At 38.7% G+C, this 20,263-nt stretch overlaps 1 protein-coding gene across 7 annotated transcripts in view; it reads right to left on the reverse strand.

The window, feature by feature from the left end:
* Nucleotides 1–15,922, reverse strand: part of l3mbtl3 (L3MBTL histone methyl-lysine binding protein 3) — a 155,556-nt gene extending 139,634 nt beyond the window's left edge. For 4 of the 7 annotated variants that reach the window (XM_073057304.1, XM_073057303.1, XM_073057302.1 and 1 more), the window contains exon 1: nucleotides 15,800–15,922. The gene's annotated coding sequence lies outside the window, so the exon portion shown is untranslated. Of the gene's footprint in view, nucleotides 1–15,071; nucleotides 15,091–15,799 lie in introns of those variants that run through there. The other 3 variants (XM_073057300.1, XM_073057299.1, XM_073057301.1) reach the window with 3 other exon arrangements.
* Nucleotides 15,923–20,263: the final 4,341 nt, after the last annotated feature.

Raw genomic sequence — 20,263 nt, forward strand, 5'->3', positions numbered from 1 at the left:
TGAATCATTATTTTCTTTGCATTTTAACAATTATCTGCTTGTATTTTAAGTAGTTCTTGTATGCAGGTAATACACGTCCTAGAGGCCACAGTATGTATATGCAAGCTCAGCGTGTCCTCTAGTGGTTATATTGTATAATTTTGGAAAGTTCTGGAAGCTTCCTTTGGTGATGCATTATTTAAGTAAGAGTTCTCTCATTGGTTAATCTGTGAACTTGAATAGAACTTTCCTTATCTAATATAAAAAGAGCTGCACCACGAAGCAGTACCATTTTAGATCGTTTGGCTCCCCCTCTCTTCAACTAGTAGACCTCTATCACTGTTCTTTTTCAACTCTCTCTGTTTTATTAACACATAATAAAACTCTTGTGAAGCAACAAATGTCGTGCCTCTTTCCTGACTTCTGAAAGAACCTGGGATTAAAACATCAGAATCCAACACCTGCAGTGGAAAGAAACTTGAACGGAATTATGGAACGCAATGTGGTGCTTGCAGATCTAATCAATACACTGACTTACAGATACAAAAAGAAAACCTGGTCTCCTTCAGGGTTTGTTCATCACTATAATCAATTGTGGACTTCTATATTTAACCAAGCACATACTTTGTCCAAACACAATGGTCCTACAGAGTAATGATAGTGCTTACAAAAAACATGCATGCCATCATTGTAATCACAAGGTTTTGTGCAACACTTTGTTTTATATGCATACACACATTAAAGCCAACATTAAAAATGCTTTATTTATTAAATAATATAATTTGTATAATAAAAAGTATAAAATACTTATAGAATTTAAAAAATTATAAATTGTTAATTCAATCATGTCATTTTCCTTGGTAGGCAGACTTCATCATAAAAGGATGTGAATTTATAGTGATCTTGGGAAATGTTAAAGCTTTTCCAAATCAAGTCATTGTTTCTGAAATGCTGTTACTGTCGTTCACTCAAAAACAGTCAATTTGCAATAAGTTCTCACAGTTAGCAAAAACATTAATGGCCAATTTTGATGGTGATGATTTCAGGATTGAGTGTTGTTCATGCACATGGAGAATTTAACGTTCCTTTGAAAAAGTCACACCAGCTCTGTCATTATTACCCGAACTCCTGGATAAGGTCTTGAATTTAACTGCTAGTCAAAAGACAAAGTTAAGTTTATCTCACTAAACTCATACGCTCTAGCACAACTGCAATGACAAACTTGCTTGCAGCAGGTTCCCACGTATAGACCAAAGCAGCATTCACAAAAAAAAGCATACACAAAACACAAATTATGCAGGTATTTAACAAGGAACACAATTAGAATTGGGGAAAAAACCACGTTAGTGAAAAATGGTTTACGTGCCCATAGTGTTGTTAAACTGTAGTGATCAGTGTTTGCCAACTGATTCAAGAACTGAATGGTTGAAGGGCAATAGCTGTTCTTGAACTTGGTGCTGCAAGACTTCAGACTTCTGTACCTCCTGTCCGATTGCAGCTGCACAAGATAGTAAAGCCCAGATGGCGAGGGTCAGTGATGATAAATGCTGCCTTCTTGAGGCACCATGCCCTACAGATAGTACCAATGGCAGGAAGGTGTGCGTCCATGTATAGTGCAGGGGATTATGAAGCAGGGAAGTTTTGGTGCAACTTCACAGAGCGCTGGCAAAACCACACCTGGAGTACTGCCTACAATTGTGATTTGCATATTAACAGAGATGATTTGCTTTGCAGAGCCAGAATGGTGAAAGAGGAGAAATGGTGCTGATTGGTCCTTTGCTCTCTGACGTTTAGAATGAGAGATGAGCTATTAAAAATATACCAGCTTCTGAGGAAGACTGACAAGGTGGATGCCAGAAGGATAATTTCCTGCGTAGAACCAAACACAATTAAAGGGCATAGTTTCAAAGAAAAAGGACTCCCATTTAATACAGGGGATGAGTAAAGGCAACTTCAGTTTGAGGTTGCAAATCTACAGAACTCTCTATAACAGGGTAGGTAGGGCACTCAACAGAGAGTGGCCAACATTTAAGAGTACACCTGCTCTTGTTTCTTACATTTCATTTTCTTAAAGTGATAGTTTTTACGATTACAAGAGAACACTTCACACCAGTTTTACAGGATTAATAAATTAAGTCATTTAATGAAGGAAAGACAATGTTAAATAATTTTAGACAAGTTGACAGTAATTCTTACATGTGATGATCAGGGGATGGGGGGTAGAAATTATCCTACAGAAATAAAAGGAAATGCATGATGGAATTGTGGAAAATTATCTCAGATACGGTTGAGTAAGTCACCAATACTAAGTTTTGTTGGCTGGTCAGTCAAGTCACAGGAGGGACAACAGAAACCCTGGCTACAACTCATAATAACTTCAAAACTGTACAGATGCCCATGGGCCAATTCCTATCTAAAGGTGCTGCATCCAAGCTGCTGCAGAATAGCTATGGGAAAAACTGTCAGGATCATAATGTTGAAAACATATAAGAGAAATGCATTGGGTTATTCAAGAAAATCCAGCAGATTTTTGTAAAAAATACAAAGTAAACCATGTCAAAAATACCATAAAATATGCTGAAACATTGAATTTTAGTTTCCAAAGGGAAAGGAAACTAAAATGTTTAATGTAAATTTAACACTAAAGCACATTTTCATCTCTAGTTTCCTTAAAGCTTTCATCGACTGCGTTCCTGCTAAAATGTTTGTAATGAGCGCTTTGGTAGCATACCATCAGGAATCATATCAAGGTTACTAGCACAGCAAAGGTGAAACAAATTCACGTCGAGTCAATGTGTGTATTGCTTCTCATCCATTAAGTCATGGGCTTGGAAGTAGCCCTGAAGTAATGTTGATCTATGGCTACGGTACGCCCTGAGATTTTACAAATTGGAGAGAAAACAAATCTAATCGTGAGAATGGAGAACAAATACAGAAACCAGAATTTTTTCTAAACACTACTATAAAAACTTACACTCACATAATTATGTGCTGCGCATTCAGAGAAGCTCTTCTGCACACCACTGTTGCAACGCATGGTTATATGAGCTACTGTCACCTTCCCTTCAGTTTGAACCAGTCTAGCCATTCTCCTTAAACAAGGCATTTTCGGCCACAGAACTGCCACTCACTGGATGTTTTGTTTGCACCATTCTCTGTAAATTCTAAAGACTTGTGTGTGAAAATCCCAGGCTGTTCAGCAGCTTCTGAGATACCGAAAAACCACTCTGTCTAGCACCAACAATCATTCTACAATCGAGGTTACTTAGATCACAATTCTATCTCCTTTACCATAGCATCAGAGGGGGATAGGAACAGACAAGTTAAGAAAGCATTTAATTGGAGTAAGGGGAAATATGAGGATATCAGGCAGGAACTTGGAAGCATAAATTGGGAACAGATGTTCTCAGGGAAATGTATGGCAGAAGTGTGGCAAATGTTCCGGGGATATTTGTGTGCTGTTCTGCATCAGTACGTTCCAATGAGACAGGGAAAGGATGGTAGGGTACAGGAACCGTGGTGTGCAAAGGCTGTTGTAAATCTAGTCAAGAAAAAAAAGAAAAGTTTACCAGCGGTTCAAAAGCTTAGGTACTGATAAAGATCTAGATTATAAGGCTAGCAGGAAGGAGCTTAAGAAGGAAATTAGGAGAGCCAGAAGGGGCCATGAGAAGGCCTTGGCAAACAGAATTAAGGAGAACTCCAAGGCATTCTACAAGTATGTGAAGAGCAAGAGGATAAGATGAGAGAGAATAGGACCAATCAAGTGTGACAGTGGAAAAGTGTATATGGAACCGGAGGAGATCGCGGAAGTACTTAATGAATACTTTGCTTCAGTATTTACTACAGGGAAGGATCTTGGCGATTGTAGTGATGACTTGCAGCGGACTGAAAAGCTTGAGCATACAGGTGGCCCCCGCTTTTCAAATGTTCGCTTTACAACAACTCGCCGTTATGAAAGACTTACATTAGTACCTGTTATCGCTAACCAAAGAGGATTTTCACTTTTACAAAAAAAGACGCCCACTTTATACGTGTGTTTACCCCGAGAAAGACTACAATGACTGAAGCCTTGTGCAGGCAGTTTGCACATGCGTGTACGTGCGTACTCATGTGCGTACATATGCGTGTACGTGCCAATTTTTTTTTCTCCAAATCGACTTTGGCTCGCTGTTTTCCCAAGTTTGATAAGTGAAACTACATCGTACCTATAATATTTCTACTTTATATAGGGTGTATATTTATCATAACATTCCTGCTTTTACTATATCTTAGTGTTATTTTAGGTTTTATGTGATATTTGCTTTGATTTGGTAGGTTTTTTTGGGTCTGGGAACGCTCAACAATTTTTCCCATATAAATTAATGGAAATTGCTTCTTTGATTTACGACATTTCGGATTACAAACGGTTTCGTAGGAATGCTCCACCTTCAGATTGCAGGGGAACCTGTATACATATTAAGAACGAGGATGTGCTGGAGCTTTTGGAAAGCATCAAGTTGGATAAGTCACTGGGTGTGGACAAGATGTGCCCCAGGCTACTGTGGGAGACAAGGGTGGAGATTAACTCAGCCTCTGGCGGTGCTCTTTGTATCATCAATGGGGACGGAAGAGGTTCCGGAGGGTTGCGGATGCTATTCTCTTATTTAAGAAGGGGAATAGAGATAGCACAGGAAATTATAGACCAGTAAGTCTTACTTCAGTGTTGGCAAGTTGATGGAAAAGATCCTGAGAGGTAGGATTTATGAACATTTGGAGACGTATAATATGATTAGGAATAGTCAGCATGGCTTTGTCAAAGGCAGGTCATGTCTTACGAGCCTGACTGAATTTTCTGAGAATGTGACTCAACACTTTGATGAAGGTAAGCAAGGCATTTGATAAGGTACCCCATGCAAGACTTATTGAGAAAGTAAGGAGGCATGGGATCCAAGTGGACATTGCTTTGTGGATCCAGAACTGGCTTGCCCACAGAAGGCAAAGAGTGGTTACAGACGGGTCATATTCTGCATGGAGGTCAGTGACCAGTGGTGTGCCTCAGGGATCTGTTCTGGGACCCCTACTCTTTGTGATTTTTATAAATGACCTGGATGAGGAAGTGGAGGGATGGATTAGTAAATTTGGTGATGACACAAAGGTTGGAGGTATTGCAGAGTGGAGGGCTGTCAGAGTTTACAGTGGGACATTGATAGGATGCAAAACAGGGCTGAAAAATAGCAGATGGAGTTCAACCCAGATTAGGTGTGAGGTGACACACACAAAATGCTGGTAGAACACAGCAGGCCAGGCAGCATCTATAGGGAGAAGTGTTGTCGACATTTCGGGCCGAGACCCTTCGTCAGGCCTGAAACTGACAGAAAAGATAATAAGAGATTTGAAAGTAGGAGGGGGAGGGGGAAATGCAAAATGAAGTGCTTCTTCCTATAGATGGTGCCTGGCCTACTGCATTCCACCAGTATTTTGTGTGTGTTGCTTGAATTTCCAGCAACTGCAGATTTCCTCGTGTTCTTTTAATGTTGTAAGTTTTGTCAAACGAGTGAGAAAAATGTTTACAGTTGATGCTGTATACTGGAAGATGTTCCTGGACCCCCAAGTGCACATTCAGGAATCCACCAAATTGTAACAAATATCAGGGCTACGATCTGTTCCTCCCTGCACAAAAATGTGTCCCAAACACTGGCTGAAATTGTTTGCATCTTTACAGTTGGTTCCCTGGCTGCCTCCCAGATATAGAGATTACCACAGCATTTTGACGTCTGCCTCTGGGGACCTGATGAAATTCAAGATCTTATTTAATAATCGCGTTCCCAGGTTGGGGGAATTTAATTAAATCAATTCAGATCAAGTCACTTTAAAAAAAGCTCAAACTCCCAATGTCCCTATGGTCAAGCTCAACACAAGCCCAACAAGCCTGTGCCATCCAGTTAAGCCCATGCGATCAATTAACCTGCTAACCCATACATCTTTGGAATGTGCGAGGAAATCAGAGAACCCGAAGGAGGCTTATGTGGTAACAGGGAGAATATACAAACTCCTTACAGGCAGCAGTGGAATGGGACCCAGGCCACAGGCACGGTGCTAACTTTGTTAACCACAGCCCTACAATGATTTGGACAGAGTGATGCTGAAGAAATGAGTAGCAATATGTTGCCCGTTTCCTCATCCTTCTTGTTGGTAGAATTAGCAGGTTTGTAATGCATTGTTGCGGTAGTCTTAGTGAATGCATTTTGGAAATAAGGAAAGGTTGAGCAAAGTCAGGCTTCTCCCTTTGGAGCAAAGGAGGATGAGAGGCGACTCAATAGAGGTGTACAAAATGCTGTGAGGAGGAGAGAGAGTGGATAGCCAATGCCCCCCCCCCCCCCCCCCCACCAAGGCAGCAATGACTGATATAAGAGGTCGTACTTCTAAGGTGAGTGGAGGGAAGTACAGGGAGCGGGGGGGGGGGGGGGGGAAATATGTCAAAGAAAGTTTTTATATGCACAGAGTGGCAAGTTCCTGGCACACACTGCCAGGGGTAGTGGTGGTGTTAAGAGACAGATACATTATGGACATTTAAGAGACTCTGAGATAAGACACATGGATGAAAAAAAAAACGGAGGGCTATGTAGGATTAGATTAGGATTTGGTAAAATTGATCTTGGGAATAGGTTGAAAGTTCAGTACATCATGGGCCAAAGGAGCTGCACTGTGCGGAGATGAAATACTACATATACTGCAACCACTGTGCACGGCTTCCAGAGGCATTTAATGGTTTGAATACCAATCGCTGCTTTGAAAGGGTGGTGTCAGGATTGCTGCAACAGCACTCTTTCAGTTCGGCACATACCATCTCATCTTGATTCATGTTTTGTAGATACTGGAGCAACTTTGAGAAGGCAGAAGACAAGACATTCACTCCAGGATACTCAGCCTTTAAGCTATTTTTGCAGGCAGTATTTACGTAGTTATTCAGGAGCTTGATACTGGGGACTCAGCAATGACATCTGAATGTCAAAGAACGTACGTGCTCTTTTGTTGGAAATACTAAGTTCTGGGCACTCGAGGAGTGAAAGTTACTGATCGCCTGATGCACAAATGTTTTGTTGATCCACGTATTTTCACATGAGACTGTCTCATTTGGTGAGGGTGCTGAATGGAACCGAACTTTGATCTGCTGACAGGACAGTTACTGATGAAAACTTTAAATGGGTAGGCTTAGGATAATGCTTTGAGAAATTTCTGCAACAATGTCCAGGAGTTGAAATGATTGACCTCCATTAATCACAATCATTGTCCAACTTGCAAGATATAACTGCAACCAGAAGGAGGGATTTTCCATTAGACTTAGCTACACTACAATTAGGTGCCACGTCTGATTAAATGACACATTTTGTACCTGTCTCAGCTTATGTCTGCAAATCATGCTTTAATCCAAAACAAAATATGAGCATTGATAGACAGGTTTTTGATGAATGGAGCCTAACTACACTGTTGATGACATCTTCCATCACCGTGCCGATGATTGATTGTAGACTAAAGAACTGGATCTGTCCTGCCTTGTGACAAGGGCACGTAAGATAGTTTGGAAAATTGTCCGGATGCGTCTCCACTGTAAGGGTACTGGTAGAGCCCAGGCTGAAGCACGGCATTTTCTAGATCCCAAATTCTTTACGACTGCAGCTACTACTTTACTCTGTTCCACAGACTCTGCTCTCAGATTTCCTTGCTATGGTGCAGAGTGAATCCAAATTGTGCTGACGGGGGGGAACACCTGGAAGCAGCAAGCACGAGTCACATGCACAGCTCTTCTAGCTGAAGGCGGCTGTAGATGCTCCAACCTTGCCTTCTGTAGTGAAATGCTAAGCTTTACCATTGATGCTGATGGTGTAGCTCATGGACATCCCCCCCACCCCCGTCATCTGGACACTGCCAATTAAGGCAGGATCCAGCAAGACCGGAAAGCTTTGATTCACTTTGTTAATCAATTTGAGTGACAATCCTTCCTATAACATGTTACTGTCACATTTTATAGAATCATTCCAATGTCGAGGATGTCAATCAGACCACAAATCTAGGCCATGCGTACAACGTGCATGTAGTATCCAGCCTTGAATACCTTAATTAAGTTGACCATGAACTTTATATTGTGCAGACAACATTAAGCTCTGTTAGGGCCCTTGCATTCCTTTAAACACCAACTTTGGAAGCTTTGTGGGACAAGGACTTGTACAACAAGATACAAGATGGCAATGATATTACAAAACCAATTGGCAGGTTATGTCATTGTGATTGTTAATACCCAGATAGATTTCAAATGCTCTGCGCAGTTTTTTTTAAATAAAGTAGATTTCTTTCAAATAACTGTTCGATATAACTTAGTAGATTACCAGGTAATTTTAGACCTGGTTAATAATTTTAGACGTAGGTCAGATATTAGGGTGGCAAATTACTTACAGGGATTATATTGAATGAGATGGATTTTTAAAAACAATTCATTAGCTTCATATCCACTATTAATCACTTTAGGTTTCTATTTCTAGATGATTACATTATCTGGAATTGAAACTCCCATAGCAGGACTTGAACTTGCATCTCAAATAACTAGTCCAATAACTATTGGTTACTGATAACGATATACAAATGATTAACATTAAGTTTTTGGTTGTGGGTCTAAGTATTGAGCAGCTTCACTATTAAATGCAAACTTGCACAAGCCACTACAGCAAATATCATGCATTGCAAGTTATCTTCATGCCCCTGTGCTCAATTAAAATCTACAGTGTAAAAATTTGTATTCTGAAAATACTTTCTGCATTCTTGGTGCAAAGTAAGAATATTATAAACCATGTGGCCCATTGCAGAAGGCAGTTTTCATATCCTTTTAGAGATGTGAAATCTTCCCATTCCTCAGCCATGCACATGCTACCTTTCAATATACATACGTTTCACAATAAAATTGGTTCTCAATAAGTAGGAACCAATAGAGCAGTCACTAAAAGCACTATTAAACTTAATTTATATACATAATTCCAGAAATTATACCAATCGCAACAAGTTTTATCACAACTCACAAACTGAAGTGACAAAATTCCTATCATCCAAATGATTACAAAACCAATTAATGTATTCAGGCAACCAAGCACCACTTCAGGATTGAGGGCATTTTATCTATTTAGAGATACAGCCCTCAACAGCCACTGCCCAGCAAAACACCAATTCAACCCTAGTCTAGTCACGGGTCAACTTACAATGACCATTTAACCTGCTAACCAGTACGTCTTGAACTGTGGGAGGAAGGCACGTGCATACACGAAAGAACGGACTACTGTGCCTACAGAGGGCCCTGAATTGAACTCCAACATCCAGAGCTGTAGTATTCATGCTACCATGGTCACTATATTTAACCACTGACAAACTTTTTAATCTTGCACCAACTACTTCTTCCCTATCAAAGTAAATTAAAGTTTTAGTAAACTTCTGCTTATCATAACAACAAACCTACAATTTCAATACAATGCCCCTGTGGATAACACTCTGCAAGAATGCCCCAATAATATTTTAACTAAATCAAACACAGACTATACCATTTGTTTTATTTTCTCACACTTTCAATGTTTTCCACTGTTAAGAGAACCAGCTCAAATTAATGAATACAATCAGAGTAATTTACTATTGAGAGATTGATTCAGCTTTTCGGTTCCACAAAAAGCAATTATTACCTTTGTAATTCTGCGATATCCTCAGTCTTATCAGGGTATTTGATATCAAATTACCATATTTCAGTCCAAATACATTTTGACCCTTTGCAATCATTCATCATACCTAACGGATAGATATGGTGTTGGATTTGGTACTATTATGTACCTCAGGACCAGCACAGGATGGGTTTTCACACAGATAATCATGACAAAAAAAAAAGTGCCTCAAAACACAAAAAATTAGCTAAAAGAATGACCCCAAATCCTTTCTCTCTGGAGACAGGACAAGAAGCATTACACACGTGTCACACTTCTGAAATAGATCATGTGTTGCAGCCTGGTAGATCTGAGCAATCAAAACCACTTTCAACATATATATATAATTCAATTATTTGCAGAACAGCAGGCTCCTCCTTGTCCATCACATAAAAGTTTTCAAAGTAATAGAAAATATTCTTTTCACACTAATCTGCAATATATTATAAACTTATGAAACACCAAATAAGTCTGATCACAGAACAACTTAATACACTGCGACAAAGCTTCAAATGACTGGACATTATATCACAATATCTCTTATAAAAACTATCGTTAAGTATTCACTATTGGAAAAAAAAATCACTTTTCAATTAAAAACTAATAGATATAGGAACCTAATTTTGTTTTACTATAAAATAGTAACCTGAAGCAAATGATATACATTTTCCCACAAGCTGGCAGCAAATTTCTGATACATCATTTAATTGATATCATGCTTATTCACCATGATTAAGCTGATTTCCGAATTCCTTATATACACCATTTTCCTTTAATACTCCAATAAGGATTTAAAGAAAATTTAAATAGGTTTCCTTTGATTTTTTTTGGGCAAATTTCCCACAACACCTTTGGAGAAGTCCACTTCAAACACTTCATGAAACCTTTTTCTAAAAAAAATGATGAAAATAATACTTTGCACCCCCAATTTCAAATTCTATTCCAATGGTTCCTGCCAACAACTTTCAAATCAATACACAAAAGAAAGGCTCCCAGACAAAGGAATAAAAGAAAAAAAGCTTCTGAAAATGTGCCAGAAAGATAAACTCCATGCTTTGATGCATAGCAAGACTTCAATTTGACAGAAGAACCTCAAAGTGCGCTAGACATTAATCTAGCAAGAAATCAGCTTGCCAATGTCAACACCACTTAGGTAATTGTTACTAACATGGTACAATGTCTAGGACCTACAACCTCACAGAATGACCAATTAGATCTAATAAATATTTTGAGCTATTTATAGACCAGCAAGATATAGTTAATAACATGAATCACATTATTTCCAATAAGTTGAGCAAGAACTAATTAGAATGCTCCAATACTTCATGATGGCAATATATCTTTCATGGATAAATTTAAAACAACATTGACCATACAAATCCTTTGTTAGACACGGTGCCAGAAGAATGGAGAATATATATGTTATGGAATTCTAAGGATGCACCCTTTAAAGCAACAAGTATATATATTTTTTAAAAAATAGGTCTGGTTCCTCATGTCAAACCCACTCTTCAATACAACGACGGCTGATTAGTTCAGACCCCAACTCATCTTCCCTACCAGTTCTATATTGCCCTCAGATATTTCAAAAGCTAAATCAAACTTTTCTTTAAATAACTCCGATGATTTATCCTCCATAACACTCCAAAGTAGAGAAATTCATCACCCGAGAGAGAAAAAAAAAATCTTCTGTTACCTGTTTTAAACGACCACCCGTTTAACCTTGTTCAAATCTCTCCCACTAGTGGATCTATTGGTTTGCCTATTAGGATGTTATTTGTTTCCATAAGATCACCCTTCCTTCAAAATTACAAAATAATATAATCTAAATTTTATGAGGCACACTTGGTAGGAAAACCCTCATCATAGTTACTGAACAAGTGAACCTCCTCTCAACACCCTCATAACACTATAAGTGTTGGCTTTTTAAGAGTAGTTTGCTGTTGAGCCGAGTAGGGGATCAGCCAGACTTGATTGGGTGTTATGTAATGAACCAGAGGTGATTAGTGAGCTTAAGGTAAAAGAACCCTTAGGAACCAGTGGTCACAATATGATTGAGTTCAACTTGAAATTGGATAGGAAGAAAATAATGTCTGACGTAGCCGTGTTTCAGTGGAGTAAAGGAAATTACAGAGGGCTGAGAGAAGAGCTGGCCAAAGTAAAATGGAAGGAGACATTGGCAGGGATGACAGTAGAGCAGCAATGGATTGAGTTTCTGGGGAAAATGAGGAAGGTGCAGGATAGATGTATTCCAAAAACAGAAATATACAAATAGCAAAATAGTACAACTGTGGCTGACAAGGGAAGTCAAAGCTAATGTAAAAGCAAAAGTGGGCATACAACAAAGCAAACATTAGTGGGAAATCAGAGAATTAGAAAGCTTTTAAAAACCTACAGAAAGCAACTAAAATCATTAGGAAGGAAAAGGTGAAATATGAAAGCAAGCTAGCAAACAATACCAAAATGGATAGAAAAAGTTATTTCAAGTATATAAAAAAATTAAGAGAGTGGATGCAGGACCACTAGAAAATGAGGCCGGAGACATAATAACGGGGGACAAGGAGATGGCAGATGAACTAAATGACACCAGCAGTGTGCCAGATGTTGAAGTGTGTGAGGGAAGAGAAGTAAGTGCTATTACAAGGGAGAAGGTGCTCAAAAAGCTGAAAGACCCAAGGGTGCACAAGTCACCCAGACCAGATGAACTGCACCCTAGAGTTCTGAAAGAGGTACCGTTAGAGATCATGGAGGCATTAGTAATGATCTTTCAAGAACAATTGGATTCTGGCATGGTTCCAGAGGACTGGAAAATTGAAAATATCACTCCACTCTTTAAGAAAGCAGGGAGGCAGCAAAAAGGAAATTATAGAACAGTTAGCCTGACCTCAGTGATTGAGAAGATATTGGATTCAATTATTAAGGATGAGGTTATGGAGTACTTGGTGACACAGGACAAAATAGGACAAAGTCAGCATGTTTCCTTCAGGGAAAATCTTGCCCGACAAACCTGTTGGAATTCTTTGAGGAGATTACAAATAAAGGGGATAAAGGGGATGTTGTAAAATTGGACTTTCAGAAGGCCTTTGACAAGGTGCCACACATGAGGCTGCTTACCAAGTTAAGAGCCCGTGGTATTACAGGAAAGTTACTGGCATGGTTAGAGCATTGGCTGATTGGTAGGAGGCAGCGAGTGGGAATGAAAGGATCCTTGTTTGGTTGGCTGCTAGTGACTAGTGGTGTTCCGCAGGGGTCGGTGTTGGAACCGCTTCCTTTTATGCTGTATATCAATGATTTAGATGATGGAATAAATGGCTCTGTTGACAAGTTTGCAGATAATACAAAGATTGGTGGAGGGGCTGGTAGTATTGAGGTAACAGGCAGGCTCAGAAGGACTAGGACAGGTTAGGAGAATGGGCACGAAAGTGGGAAATAAAATACTATTTTGGAAAATGCATGGTCATACACTTTGATAGTTGAAACAAATGTGCAGAGTATTTTCCAAATGGGGGGAAAATCCAAAAATCTGAGATGCAAAGGCACTTGGAAGAACACTCCAAAGGTTAACTTGCAGGTTGAGTCGGTGGTGAGGAAGGCAAATGCCATGTTAGCATTCATTTCAAGAGGTCCAGAATACAAGAGCAAGGATGTGATGCTGAGGCTTTATAAGGCACCGGTGAGGCTTCATGTTGAGGTATCGTGAAGAGCTTTGGGCTCCTCATCCAAAAGATGTGTGCTGGCATTGGAGAGGGTTCAGAGGAGGTTCACAAGGATGATTCCGGGAATGAAAGGGTTATTATACAAGAAACGTTTGATGGCTCTGGGCCTGTACTCACTGAAATTTAGAAGGATTGGGGGGGGGGGGGAAGGTCTCATTAAAACCTTTCAAATGTTGAAAGGCCTAGACAAGAGTAAATTTGAAAAGGATCTTTCCCATGGAGTTGGGGGGTGGGGGGGGGGTCTAGCACAAGACGGCACAGCCTCAGGACAGAGAGGTGTCCATTTAAAATAGAAATGTGGAGAAATTTCTTTAGCCAGAGGGTGGTGAATTCATGGAATTTGTTACCGCAAGCAGCTGTGGAGGCCAGGTCATTGGGTGTGTTTAAGGCAGAGATTGATAGGTTCGTGATTGGCCGTGACATCAAAAGTTACAGGGAGAAGGCTGGGGAATGGCGCTGAGGAGGGGATAAAAAAAAATCAGCCACGATTGAATGGCAGCATGGACTCGATGGGCTGGGTAGCCTAGTTCTGCTCCTATATCTCATTGTCTAAGTGAATGAAAAACTCCAGTTTTCAGAGAATACTCTCACTTTGTAGTAGCAATTTTGAAATAATTAGTTCCACTGCTTTACTTCGCTCAAAAATATTAACAGGGTACTTTTATTATACTGTAGTTGGTGCATCTTCCTGTGCAAATTTCTGTCACCGGACAGGAATGATCATGATAAAAAAAAAAATTTGACTTGAAAATTAAATTCACTTCGTAATTCACAAAATACAAGTTATCTCAAAATACATGTTTAAAGTAGCGTTTCGTTGACCCTGGAGAGTATGTTAGAAATTATTTCCTTAGTAGTAAGTCACTAGAGATAAATTTATTAAACCCTTTATTCTAGCCATCTGACCAATGCAATGCAATCGCGACGAAATTAATGCAAGCCACTGATTAAGAAACTGATTCCCAAGCAAGTCAGCAGAAAAAAAGGCGGTCAAAGAGAAAACATACCATTGGGGAACAATAGCAAACATAAGCACACGTATAGTCCCTTTAAATTTGAACAATTAAATTCTGTCTTTGCCTTGAGAACACTTGACAGCCAAGTGCAGTATCGTCTCCTGCACCTCTAGACAAAAACCATTTGAGGTCGCTCTGCATCACCTTTTAAAAAACATGTTTTGTACTTGAAAGTTTCCAGAATTCACTCAACTATGTACAGTAGTTTCAAATAATGAATACAAAAGAAAATACATTTCATTTACATGACCACCGCAGCTTTTATCCGCGTTCACATCAGGTCACTGCAAATCACCAGCAGCAACTAACGTTACGATAAACCGTTTGAGTAAATACATAAATGAAGCTGAACATTAAATAAATCGTCATCGGACTTTCTTACTGTCAGGTCAGATCCGATGCCTCCAACATTTGACAGAAATTTTACTTCTTGGATTTCAAACACGTCACAGATCATATTTCCACAACTAAATGCTTACACTGTCAATAAGGTTCCCGGTAACAATAAAAAACTTAAACCGACTGGAGAATTTATTAATTTAAATGTGCATCACAATCGCGTGGACTTCCTGAAATAAGCTCACAAACCAGTTCAAATTCTGTCCCTTTAAATATAATGTACATTTATGTAATATTTTTCCTTTTCTCACTCTTTTTTCCTCTCTCTCGCAGAATCCACCCTGAGATTTCTCTTCCTCAAACACTTCTTGTATTTTATTTGGGCAGTTTCTCAAAATGGCGGAGTCTATATTCATGAAAAGGCCTAAAAGGAGACACGTTGCATTCAAACGTGAATTTATTGCTTTTTTTGTCAATATAAAAGAAACAGAAAGAGAGATGAAAAAGCAGACTAGGAGTCGGCCAGAAACATTGTATTGAACGGCAGCTCGCTGCCATTCCACTGGAATCCTCGCACTTTGCTCGGGAGCCACAAAATGGTCTGTGTCACTGAAGAGTTCAATGTTTGGAATAATCTGAATAATATTCAGTTCCAAATAGCATCACTCATCATTTAACAGCAAAAGTCCAACGCTCTCTTTTCCCCTCGTCTATTTGCATTGTTTTCCCTCCTCTACCCTATTTTTTTCTACTATTAAATCATTTATTTCTAATTGCTGGGGGGGGGGGGGGGGTTGTTACTCCACTGCTCTCGCAGACACACGGTCCCGGCCACTCGGTTCTCTGCAACTACTTTATTTAAGTTACAGCAAATGCAATTAGGATAAACGTCAGGAAAGAAGAAAGAGAAAGGGGTTAGGTGGGGGTAGAGTTAAACACCAGTCCAGGTGAAGGAAAAACACAGAAATACCATCCATTGTCAGAGAGCTTTGATTCTAATTTATTTTTTTTTTAAATTAAAAATTGCACCGTTTCTTACCCAAATTCTGTCACGAGTAGCAGACAAATTTCCAGGTCGGCAATGCGCAGGCGCGCAGGACAGCTGCTAGCAAGGAACTGCAGAGAAAAAAACTAGACACTCAGCCGCTCACCCACCTTCTGTGAGCTTTCTCTTCCAAACGTCTGCCTTTCAATCGCTCAGTTCTCATTTGCATATCATTTCTGTATTGTTTTCACTTAAAACTTTACATGCTGGCAAGTAGTTTGAATTTACACGGACATTTACGAAATCCAGATCCGGACTACGTTCATTTAACGTATTTTTGAAGGAAAGAACTTGCCATTAATGTTTAGTTATTTGAAGACAATGATGTCTCTGACGCATATTTCTTGTGTGTTAGGTTAAGTTGCTTTTGGTGGAAAGACTAATTTCTTTCCCCGGCAGCCGAGTGACTGCTATTTTGAGTATTCTGTATTTCATATCTTCAGTGTATTTTTGGTTTTTTTTTATAAAAGGCATTATTGCGATTTTTAGGAAGAAGTGAGTGGGGAAATTAAAACTGAACACGCAATCAGCCATACAATCATCCCTCAGTTTAAAGGAGCAATTCCTAGAAAATGATTTAAGGAAAATTCCATAAAAGGAAAAAGCTGGGTGAAATGCTTTGAGTATTTTATGTGTTCATGTGGGTGGAGAGTTGCATGTTGTTTATAAGTCAAGGGTATATAACTAAAAATTACATTTTAGTGAATATTTGTAAATCAATTATTCAGTAATTGAGGATTCCCTGCAATATCAGTGACTGTCCAAACATATTGGCTGATCCATGCTGAAATCAGTAGAAATCTACAAGAATTAGAATTAGTTGGCCAATTTTTCACACTAAGTTGGAAGTTCTTAAAATAAATGCGTGGTTTTTAAACAGCGAATTGATATAATATTAAGAAAATATCTTTCACCGTGAATCACTGCTGTCTTAATAAACTGCATAGTAAGTTTCCAAGAATCAACTTATTAATTCTGGTGTAACTGAGGAAAGGACTCAACTCGAGTTTTGCCTTTGAGATTCCAGAGCCGTTTACTGGGAAACAGTCACCAAAGTGCTTTCAGTAATGCTTTTTATTCTCAGAATTGGTTCTACAAACAAAACGAGAGATACCCACCAGTTTGTACATCAGCAAGTCCATTAGTGGTGCCAATACACCACTGGATATCTACCTGCCGTGCTGAACAGGTGTTTTTGTCACCATTTGCCAGGGTGTCCAGGTTTGACTGCACTAGATTCTTCCAACACTGAGGCAGGGAAACTACCACAGAGCCAGTGAATGAGAGTAATTTGTTAGATGCTAACTCAAAGTTTAGATATTATTTAGCCATAGAATTTCCTCTCATATATGAGATTAATATTAGCAGCGAGTAGTCAGTCAGTGGCACAGAAACAACTAGAAAGAATTTGGGAATGTCAAAGTGAAGTGGGAGAAACCAAGGAAATAGCTTCCCAATAACCATTAAACTCTAAGTTTATGTGTGTATGCGAATAATATGCAACTTATCTAATGTCCTCCTCCAAGAACAAAGAAATTTAATTATCTGCCCAAAACTTGAAAAACAGAAATCCAAAATGTAATGAATATTCAGTTGAAAATAAAGTAAATACATTTAAACCTGAACAGATTTTATTGAAGGAAAACTGTGTTTAGTTTAATTGAGTTGTTTGATGCAGTAGCAGAAAGTGGTGATGAGAGCAAACTGTTGATATTGTAAGTATGGATAGATAACATATTTCAAAGTGCCACAGTACAGGCTTGTCAACAGGCTTAAAACCCATGACACATTGGTAACATAGATGCAAAATTAGCCAAGGGATAAATCATATAACAATTATAACATAATCATAACAATTACAGCACGGAAACAGGCCATCTTGGCCCTTCTAGTCCATGCCGAACGCTTACTCTCACCTAGTCCCACCTACCTGCACTCAGCCCATATCCTGCCATTCCTTTCCTGTCCATATACCTATCCAATTTTTTTAAAATGACAATATCAAACCTGCCTCTACCACTTCTACTGGAAGCTCATTCCACACAGCTACCACTCTCTGAGTAAAGAAGTTCCCCCTCATGTTACCCCTAAACTTTTGCCCCTTAACTCTCAACTCATGTCCTCTTGTTTGAATCTCCCCTACTCTTAATAGAAAAAGTCTATCCACGTCAACTCTATCTATCCCCCTCATAATTTTAAATACCTCTATCAAGTCCCCTCTCAACCTTCTGCGCTCCAAAGAATAAAGACCTAACTTTTTCAACCTTTCCCTGTAACTTAGGTGCTGAAACCCAGGTAACGTTCTAGTAAATCATCAAGAGTCCCAACTTTTGACTGCTTTAAAATGAAGGAAAGTATACTTTGAAATTTCTTAAGGAACAGGACAAGAAGCACTGCCGTTTCTCATTAGCTACTTGGACCTAATACTTCTTCAAACTTGGTAAGCATGAGGCCAGAGAAAGATTTCCAAGGAAGTTAAAGAAGCAGGTGAAATGAAATGAGTTCAGGTGAAATTCAGTGTAGGAAAGTTTAAAAGAACGAATCTGGGATGAAGCAATGTAATCTAAATGAGGAAGAGTTTAACAAAAAGTGCACAAACATAGAAAGCAGGGAGGAGCCGGAGTGTAAGTATCTCTGAATGTGGCAAGAGCATAATTAAATATCAATCTGGAACCCAAGCATCATTAATAGAGAAATGAAGCACTAAAACAAAGAAATTCTGCTGAAACCCCATGAAGCATGGGTTTGGCCACAAAGATCTTGCCCAGCTTCAGGCATTGCATTTGTAGTTGATATCTGGATCTCGCTGCCAGAGGAGGCAGTAGAATCTGATACAATCACTACATTCAAAGGACATTCATACAGGCTCTTATAATAGCAAGGTAGGAGAAGGATGCAAGTAAATGGGATTAGTGTAGATGGGCAAAAAGGTTGGTGTGGATATGGTAGGATGTAGGGCCCATATCTGTGCTGTACAATCTGAGTCCATGACTCTAACCAGGTTCTATCCATAAAATAAGCCACTGATGTTGCTAATTTTTGAATAAGGAATTGACTTCAAACTTCAAACATTTAGTTTCCGCAACACAAAGAGTAGGCAAAATAATGTTTAAAAAGTTTATTTAAAATAAAATACCAAGAAACTAGTAAAAGGTTCAAAGATTCATTTGATTATCAAAGTATATATATATGCCGTGTACAACTCTGAGATTCATATTTTCCAAATAGCCACGAAACAAAAAAAAATCAACTCCCTCGCGCAAAAACTAACAAATTGCCCACACAAGGAATGGCAGCTAATAAATAGTTGATTACAGAGTTTAATTGATTTTAAAACAGTATTGCCATTTTGGGTGTTGTTTAAAATGTATATCTTTTGTGATAATCCTATATTACTTCATATTACTTACATCTGATATCGTGTTTAAATAACTCAAAGAATGCTAGTTAAAGGGAAAAAACACATTTCGTTACAGGTCCTAATAGCAGTTTATTGAAGATTTTAAAAAAAATCTATGTAAACATTATTGTATCAGAAATTTCAACTATGATCCCACCGAGCAAATTTTAAATAGTGCCCTGGTATGTATCATTTTCTAATCTCACTCATCAGGCTTGTATAAAGCAGGTTTCAAACCTATCTCCTCCTTACTGATTGACAATAATAAACCACACAATCACTCCCCATTCCAATCGTTTCATTACACAGTTTGGAAAAGGTGTTTCTATTAAGTGCAATGAGTATGTTAATGTTAAAAGCTTCATATTTCCATTCTTATTAGGTTCCCTAAGCGACTACAAATTGCAAATTAAGTCAACGTGTAGTATTTTGATTTGATCTTTTTAATCTATTTTTGTATCAAAATTTGGAATGTCCCATTTAGTTCTTGTTTTACAACAAATAAACGGCTTTGTTGGGAAAACAGCTGCTATTTTTTATAAGGTAATGACATACCCAGTGACAAACAAATTTGTAGCAGAGATTTGTTCATGCACAGCTTAAGTTAGGTTTTTCATAATGGATCAATCTGTCATGGCCTGTAGATGAGAAATATTAAGAGGGAGAAAGCCAAGAACCCAGAGGAAATAGATAGGAAAGAAAAGAATTCAGTTGTTCTTAATGGCACAAATATTGCATGTACTTGCTAAAAACACAGATACACAAATCCCAGTACGAGCAGAGAATTAGTTCACTAGCAAGTTATGTGGTTAAAAAGAGCTTGATAGTTCCAAAGTTTGAAGTTCAAAGAACATATAGTTTTGTATACATGTTACCATATACTACCTTAAAATTCATTTTCTTGCAGGCATTTACAGGAAAAAGAAATACAACAGGATTCTATCAATAACTACACAGAAAGTAAGAGTGACAACACTAATATCCAAAAGAAAACAAGCTGCAAATCAAAATAATACTGAGAATGTGAGTTGTGAAGAGTCCTCAAAACTGAGTCTGCA

This window comes from Hemitrygon akajei, chromosome 9, assembly GCF_048418815.1.
Source record: "Hemitrygon akajei chromosome 9, sHemAka1.3, whole genome shotgun sequence".
Taxonomy (NCBI): Eukaryota; Metazoa; Chordata; class Chondrichthyes; order Myliobatiformes; family Dasyatidae; genus Hemitrygon; species Hemitrygon akajei.